The sequence below is a fragment of the Hydra viridissima genome, unplaced genomic scaffold, assembly GCF_058129835.1.
Source record: "Hydra viridissima isolate aposymbiotic clone 2 unplaced genomic scaffold, HvirCarnegie_v1 scaffold_1, whole genome shotgun sequence".
NCBI lineage: Eukaryota > Metazoa > Cnidaria > Hydrozoa > Anthoathecata > Hydridae > Hydra > Hydra viridissima.
In genome coordinates, this window is record NW_028324300.1 from 14,439,371 (window position 1) to 14,445,842 (window position 6,472).

The following is a 6,472-nucleotide window of genomic DNA, read 5'->3' on the forward strand; positions in this document are numbered from 1 at the left end:
GGGTGTCCCAAAAATACGAAAAAAAAAAAAAAAAGTTGTACACACCAAATTCTTTGTCTATACACTTATAGAAGACCACTAGTATTGAAAAAAGGTTTTTAAGATCACTTCAAGTGCTTACTGTAGAAATTTGAAAAAAGGGATTTTATTAAATATACTGATTTTTTTTAAACTCAAATATTTCCGCTTCTTCTAAATAAAAACTTACTCTTTTAACAATTCTAATAACTGTAGTTTTTTATAGTTTAAACATCTGTAATCATTAAAAAAAATATTGGTAGCTTTGTAGTAGGATATGGTGGCAACTCAATAACTTAGTATTATCACACTTTTCTTGATCACTGTTCTAAATATTAAGAACTTTTAAAAACAATATGTATATATATATATATATATATATATATATATATATATATATATGTATATATATATATATATATATATATATATATATATATATATATATATATATATATATATATATATATATATATATATATATATATATATATATATATATATATATATATATATATATACTGATATGTTTTTAATACAATAATTATTTGAGTATTATTTTTGTACTTTTTTGACAATTAGTTGTTTTCTTTGCAATTATTGATTTTGATTAAACCAACTTTATCTTATTTAAAATATCGACTTGTGAATACACCAACTTTGAAAGCCGCAATCTTGATTAAATAAGGTAAACAAACTTAAGCCAATCGTTTTTTTCTGATAAAAAAACAACGAATCAAACTGTTACTCTTTACAAAAGAATATTTTGCGTAGTTTATTATTACAAATTAAATATTGATAAAAATTAATTATAAAAAAATTAAAATATATTTATGTTATGGCGAAAAGAAAGAAGACTGCTAAAATAAAAAAATCCAACTATAATGTTAATTTAAACCCGCGTCGACCACTTTACATTCTCAGAAGTCCAATTTCTGTTTTTCCCATACATCAACTACCAACAAATGGAACAGTTCTACGATATTATCAGTATGTTATTACAGAAAAAAGTAAAAGGTTCAAGTCTACTCAAGAAAATTTCTCTTGCAAAACAAAGAGTGGGAGTAGGGATATGGTTTGCTGCCATGACAAAGATTTTTGTTATGAAAGTATGGAGATATGTTGCCTTAGAAAAGTTGTAAACATATGGAAATATGCTGGTTTTGGAAAGTATATAATTTCTGAAGTACAAATTGTTAAAAAATTTATTAAACTAAATAAACTGTACATTTCTATGCGAAATACAAGTTATCTTTCCTGGAACACAATTACCAAAAAAAATCACGAAAATCGGTTTGAAGAATTTCTTGAGAATTTATTTGATATTTCTCAAAACAACATAGAAGATAAAATCAAATCAGATAAAGATATGCCAAGATCGAATGATGCAGTTATAGAAGATTTGACTTTTCTTCAAGATCAAAGAACAATGAGGAGAGGTGTAATAAGTGATAAATATGACATTGATATGCAGCAAAGAGTTGAAAGGAGAATTAAAAGGTATGAAAGAATGAGATCTTATGAAGAAAAATGTAGAGTTAATGAATATTTTGGATTGGATAGAAAAGTTGATTTTGAAATGGATGAAGTGATCTCTCATAACTCAGATGAATTTGAGGCATCAGGTAAATGATATCTCAAATTTTAACTTTAATTGAAAACTTTTAAATAATTATTCTTAATAATGGTTTAATTAAAATTTATATTTGCTTTATAAAGTAATTACTGCTTTTTGTTACTTAGGTTCTGCTGCTCACCAATCTTCAGTTTCTAGTGATAGTGATTTAGATTTTCAAGAAAGGGGTGAAACCCAGCTTCCAACACACACAAAGCTAAAGCGTCAAAAACACTCTAAGTTGGGCTGTTCAGAAATTGCAATAGAGTTTGACAGAGACAATCTTATATTAGCTACAACACCTGTTAGTGTTAGATGCGGAATCAGCATTCGCTCACAAACAATGTTTCTAGGAGCTGTTATTAAAGCTTTAGGCGGAAATGTCAATGACTTAAATATATCTAGAAGCTCAGTAGCTAGAAGTAGATTCAAGTATATTGAAGATTTAGGTAGATTTGTTTACATTCAAAATATTTATATTCAGGGTGTTAGCTAGCCCAAAGGTGTATATTGGGGAATTCACAATGGTTTCAAAATTCCTAAAAACCAATGACTTTTTTTTTTGATTCTTATTTTGAGTTTTTAGGACAATTTCTTGAAAATTTCCAATATTTTCCTGAACAACAACAATAAATATTCCCAATACAGCAAAAACGTGGTATAATGTTTAATTTTGGCTAACACCCTGATATTAAAACAATCAATAGTAGTTATAAAGAGAAATAAATTCTTTTTAATTTAGGTGCCACCATCAGATCATCAGCTATTACAAAGAAATGGCAGGAAAGAATTTGATCTTGCACTTTGACAGTAAGTTGGTAAAAGAAATAGAGGAAAAGTTAAAAATTACTGTTAAGAAGGAAAGGGTTGCTATATCTGTTACCAGTCCTGAATTTACTACAAAAGACGATCGCCTACTTGGAATTATACCTGTAGAGAGCACTAAATAAAAAATCAAGCCATTGTTATTCAAAACATTTTAGAGTACTTTGAAATAGTGGATAATATAATTGGAGTCTGTACTGATACTACATCAAGTAATACAGGTAGACTAAACGGAGCTATAATAATAATAAGTAGAATTCTTAATAAATGTTTGTTTTGGTTTATGTGTCGTCACCACATATATGAACTTCATATAAATCATGCAATACAGGCTATCACTAAAGTTAAATCTAAGGGTCCAAGTAAATCTATGTACTTGGCTTTTCAAAGAAACTGGGAAACTTCTCATGAATCTGTGAATTCAAGAGTTCCAGAACTGAAAAAATTTGATTGGAACAAGCTCGGAATAGGTAGCAAGCTTCACATCTTGGCGCTAGCAGCTAAAGATTATGCAAAGTATTCATTAGAGAATAAAATTTTTCCAAGAAATGACTATAATCACCTTGTAAAATATTTGGCTTTTTATCTTGGCGTCGAATCTGATAAGCTTAAAGAATTTAAAATTCATCAACCTGGAGCTTGTCACGAAGCAAGATTTATGGCGGATGCTTTGTATATTCTTTCACTAGAGATGACATCCACTGTTATAAGCTTTTTACCTGATGAAAATAAAAAAGAAATAGAAACATGTGCCTTTATTGTTGCTGTTTGTTATGCTCCATGGTACCTTAAATCTAGATGCGCTCAACACGCTGTACTTAATGATTTTAATGCTTTTAAAGCAGCATATGTTATCAAGGATGAATTTAATGCTGATATTGGTAATGCTTTGATTAAAAGTTTTCATAAACATTCGTGGTATCTTTCTCCAGCAATAGTTGTGTTTTCACTCGTTGATTCTCACTTGGAAATGTCTGTTAAGTATCAGATTTTGAATTCGTTAATTTCTTTTCCAGTTCCAGAGCAAAAAAATATAAATATGGAAAAACCTAATCCAGTTTTAATCTTACCAAACAGCAAGCTTTCAGAACTTGTTACTGCTGATAGCTGGCTTATATTTTTACGCCTTGGAATCACAAATCAAGTTAAAGATTGGGTTTCTTCTCATCCCAACTTTTCAAAAACTGAATCATATGGTGTTTTTGAAGTTTTTGTTAAAGGACTTAGTGTAACTAATGACTGCGCTGAAAGAAACATTGGCTTAATAAACGACTTTTTTAAATATTCTCAAAAGGAAGAACAGCGCCAAAATATACTATTGATAGCAAGAGAGGAGAGAAAAAAAGTAGCAAAGAATGTAACTCAAAAAGAACTTATAAATATTTAAAGCTCTCTATATGATAATATTAATATATATTAGTGGACAAAATAATCACACTGTTATTTATTTTATTTTGATATTTTGAAAAGCTAAAAAATAGAGATTTTGGAATTTTACAGTAAGCACTTAAAATGATCTGAGAGTAATTTCTTAGCATGTATTTGTCTTCTGCCTTAGTATAGACAAGGAATTTTGGGTGTACAAGAGGAGTTTTAAAAAAAAGTGTTTTTTTGTATAATTTTGGGACACCCTACTGCACACCTCTCAACTTTGAGATATTTACAGGTAGAGGTCCATTCTACCCTTCAAGCTTTGCACAGTGTGCCCAGAATGTGGTTTTTAGGAAAAAATTCATAAATCCGTTATTTATTAATGAAATCTTGTGAAAACTTTAGTATGTTACTTTTCTAGGCTAAAGAATCTGATTCTGAAGTTAAATGTTTTGTGTGTGCACTCTGACCTAGAGAATGGGGCACCGGTGGGGGAGGGGGAGGGGGAGGGGCGCCGAGAGTCATGCTCTTACTTTTTTAAAAATTTTCAAATAAGCTGTAAAATATAAATTAAAAAATAAAACTTTTTTCAAAAAATTTGTCTTCCACCGCCCCCCGCCCCATAAAACAAATAGCCCCTCGATCCCCGTGACCAGCAAGCTAATAGCTGGCTAGGTTGCTTGGAAAAGGATATATCCAATTCATAATGAAATATGTTTGACTATTATTAATTTCAAGAAATTTATAATAAAATGTATTTGAGTTCATAATAATTTAATAACACAAATATACACAGATATTAGTCTTATTTATTTTATATGGCCACAGAAAACATTCTTGAATTATCATTTTTTCTTCAGTAAATACGTTGTTCACGTCTACTTTACACCCTCTTGTGGTATGTCCAAATTTTCAACATGTTCCACATTGCAAAAGTCTTTTTTTACCGGCAATAATTGGATGTGTCCTTATCATCAGTCTGCAGTAAATGTCATGTGTATTAATTTGCAAAGACATCTGTCTGGCTTTACAACTTGTTTCTGATTTATAAGCCTTAATGTATTTATTCCAACTTTCGCTTGACTGCTCGGAGTACTTGGCAATGGGTGATCCACCTGTAATCATAAAAGGTTTCCAGGCATGTGCACACATTTGATGCACGCTGGGGCTAAGCATAGCCCATAGAAAAGTCTGTTTACGGAATATCATCAATCCATAACCAACTTCTTTAACTTTATCAAGATCAACTTTTTTGCTAACATGAACATGCTGATTAATGCTAAGGAGTATATTGAACTTAGATAACAAAGTCGAGAAGCTATCTTGGTCTTCTGTTTTAAGAATTATGGAACAGATTGACTTTTTTTCTTTTGTACTAAAAAAACGATCTGCTATTGGTCCATTGTTAGTGTTACCACCACTAGAAGTAGAAGAATCAAGAAGCATTCCTGTTTTTCCACGTACGTTTTGAATAACTTTTTTTTTGCTGTTTTTAGAGCAGTTTTAACCATTATGTCCTGCTCAGACCATGTATAGGTTTGTTGGCCCACAATGTGATATAAGATTTTCAGACAGTGGTCAAGTGCACGTAGCTTTTGATGTAGAATGGCAAAAAATTTTACATCTGATTCAACTATAGGTTCATGGCATTGTCTATGTCTTTCAGTACCTTTGTACGAGATTTTGCCATTTTCTAGTCTTCTCCAAGTACTAAGCACATAATTGTAGTTTTTATCTATGGTGAACCCATGTAGTATACATACCAGATCATTGGCATCACTTCTGGAACATTTGCAGTAGTGACAAAAAGCTCCAGAATCACCCACCAATAAACCTACCATTTTGCCATCAACCATACTAATCTTTGTTTTTACAAATATTTGTAAACAATTTTTTGAAAGAATAGGCTGAGTTTTATTTGTAGCCAGTTGACTCAAAGTTGGTTTAAAATACTCCTTTACACTCTCCCTAGTTTCTTTTGCTTTCACTAGAATAACAGGCCTGGCAAAAGTAATGGAGTTAGGGTTGGATTAGTCCAGATTACTTGGTTTTTTGAATCTTTAATTTCAAGAGGACACCAAAAGGAACAAATATAATTTGTTCCCTTTAAGTCTGCATCTTGAGGATTGGAAAACTGATGACGATAGCTGTGGTTTCCAGATCCATCAAGTCCAAATTTACCCTCTACATGTATAGAATAATTTTCAGCTCAAAACTCGGATATATCTAGTAGAGACTCAACGGTGTCTTTGATAACATTGTTCACAGGGGATGAAGCCTGCTTGTCGTCACTGCCTAATTCTTTTGGTAGCAAAGTATGTTTAAAGGTATCTACATCATTCTTTGTTGGCAACATTAGTTTTGGGAGAAGCTCAAGTCTCAGTTCCTAGGGAAATATATAAAATTTAAACGTAAAATTATAAAAACAATTAACTACAACGGTATTTGATTGCATACTTTACTATGTTTTATAAAAAGTAAAAATATAGCTACTGGGTGTCCCAAATAGCATGATGCTTAAGAAATTCAAATAAATGTCAACAGCTAAACCTTTACCTTAGTCTTTTTGATATCCGTCCTCTTTTAGCTTGTGGAGCTGCATCTTCTTCTAAATCACCCCTGGATGATGACGACGCTGCAACA

General features: G+C 30.9%; 2 pseudogenes across 1 annotated transcript; one reads left to right on the forward strand and one right to left on the reverse strand.

Annotated features, from left to right (window-relative positions):
* The first annotated feature begins 724 nt into the window (after nt 1-724).
* On the forward strand, nt 725-3,887 carry LOC145186789 (uncharacterized; annotated as a pseudogene). The gene is made up of 3 exons (XR_016447946.1): nt 725-1,643; nt 1,762-2,090; nt 2,389-3,887. The product of XR_016447946.1 is annotated as an uncharacterized LOC145186789 (transcript).
* An 898-nt stretch (nt 3,888-4,785) lies between these two features.
* Nucleotides 4,786-6,185, reverse strand: LOC149893482 (uncharacterized; annotated as a pseudogene).
* Between the last annotated feature and the right edge of the window lie 287 nt (nt 6,186-6,472).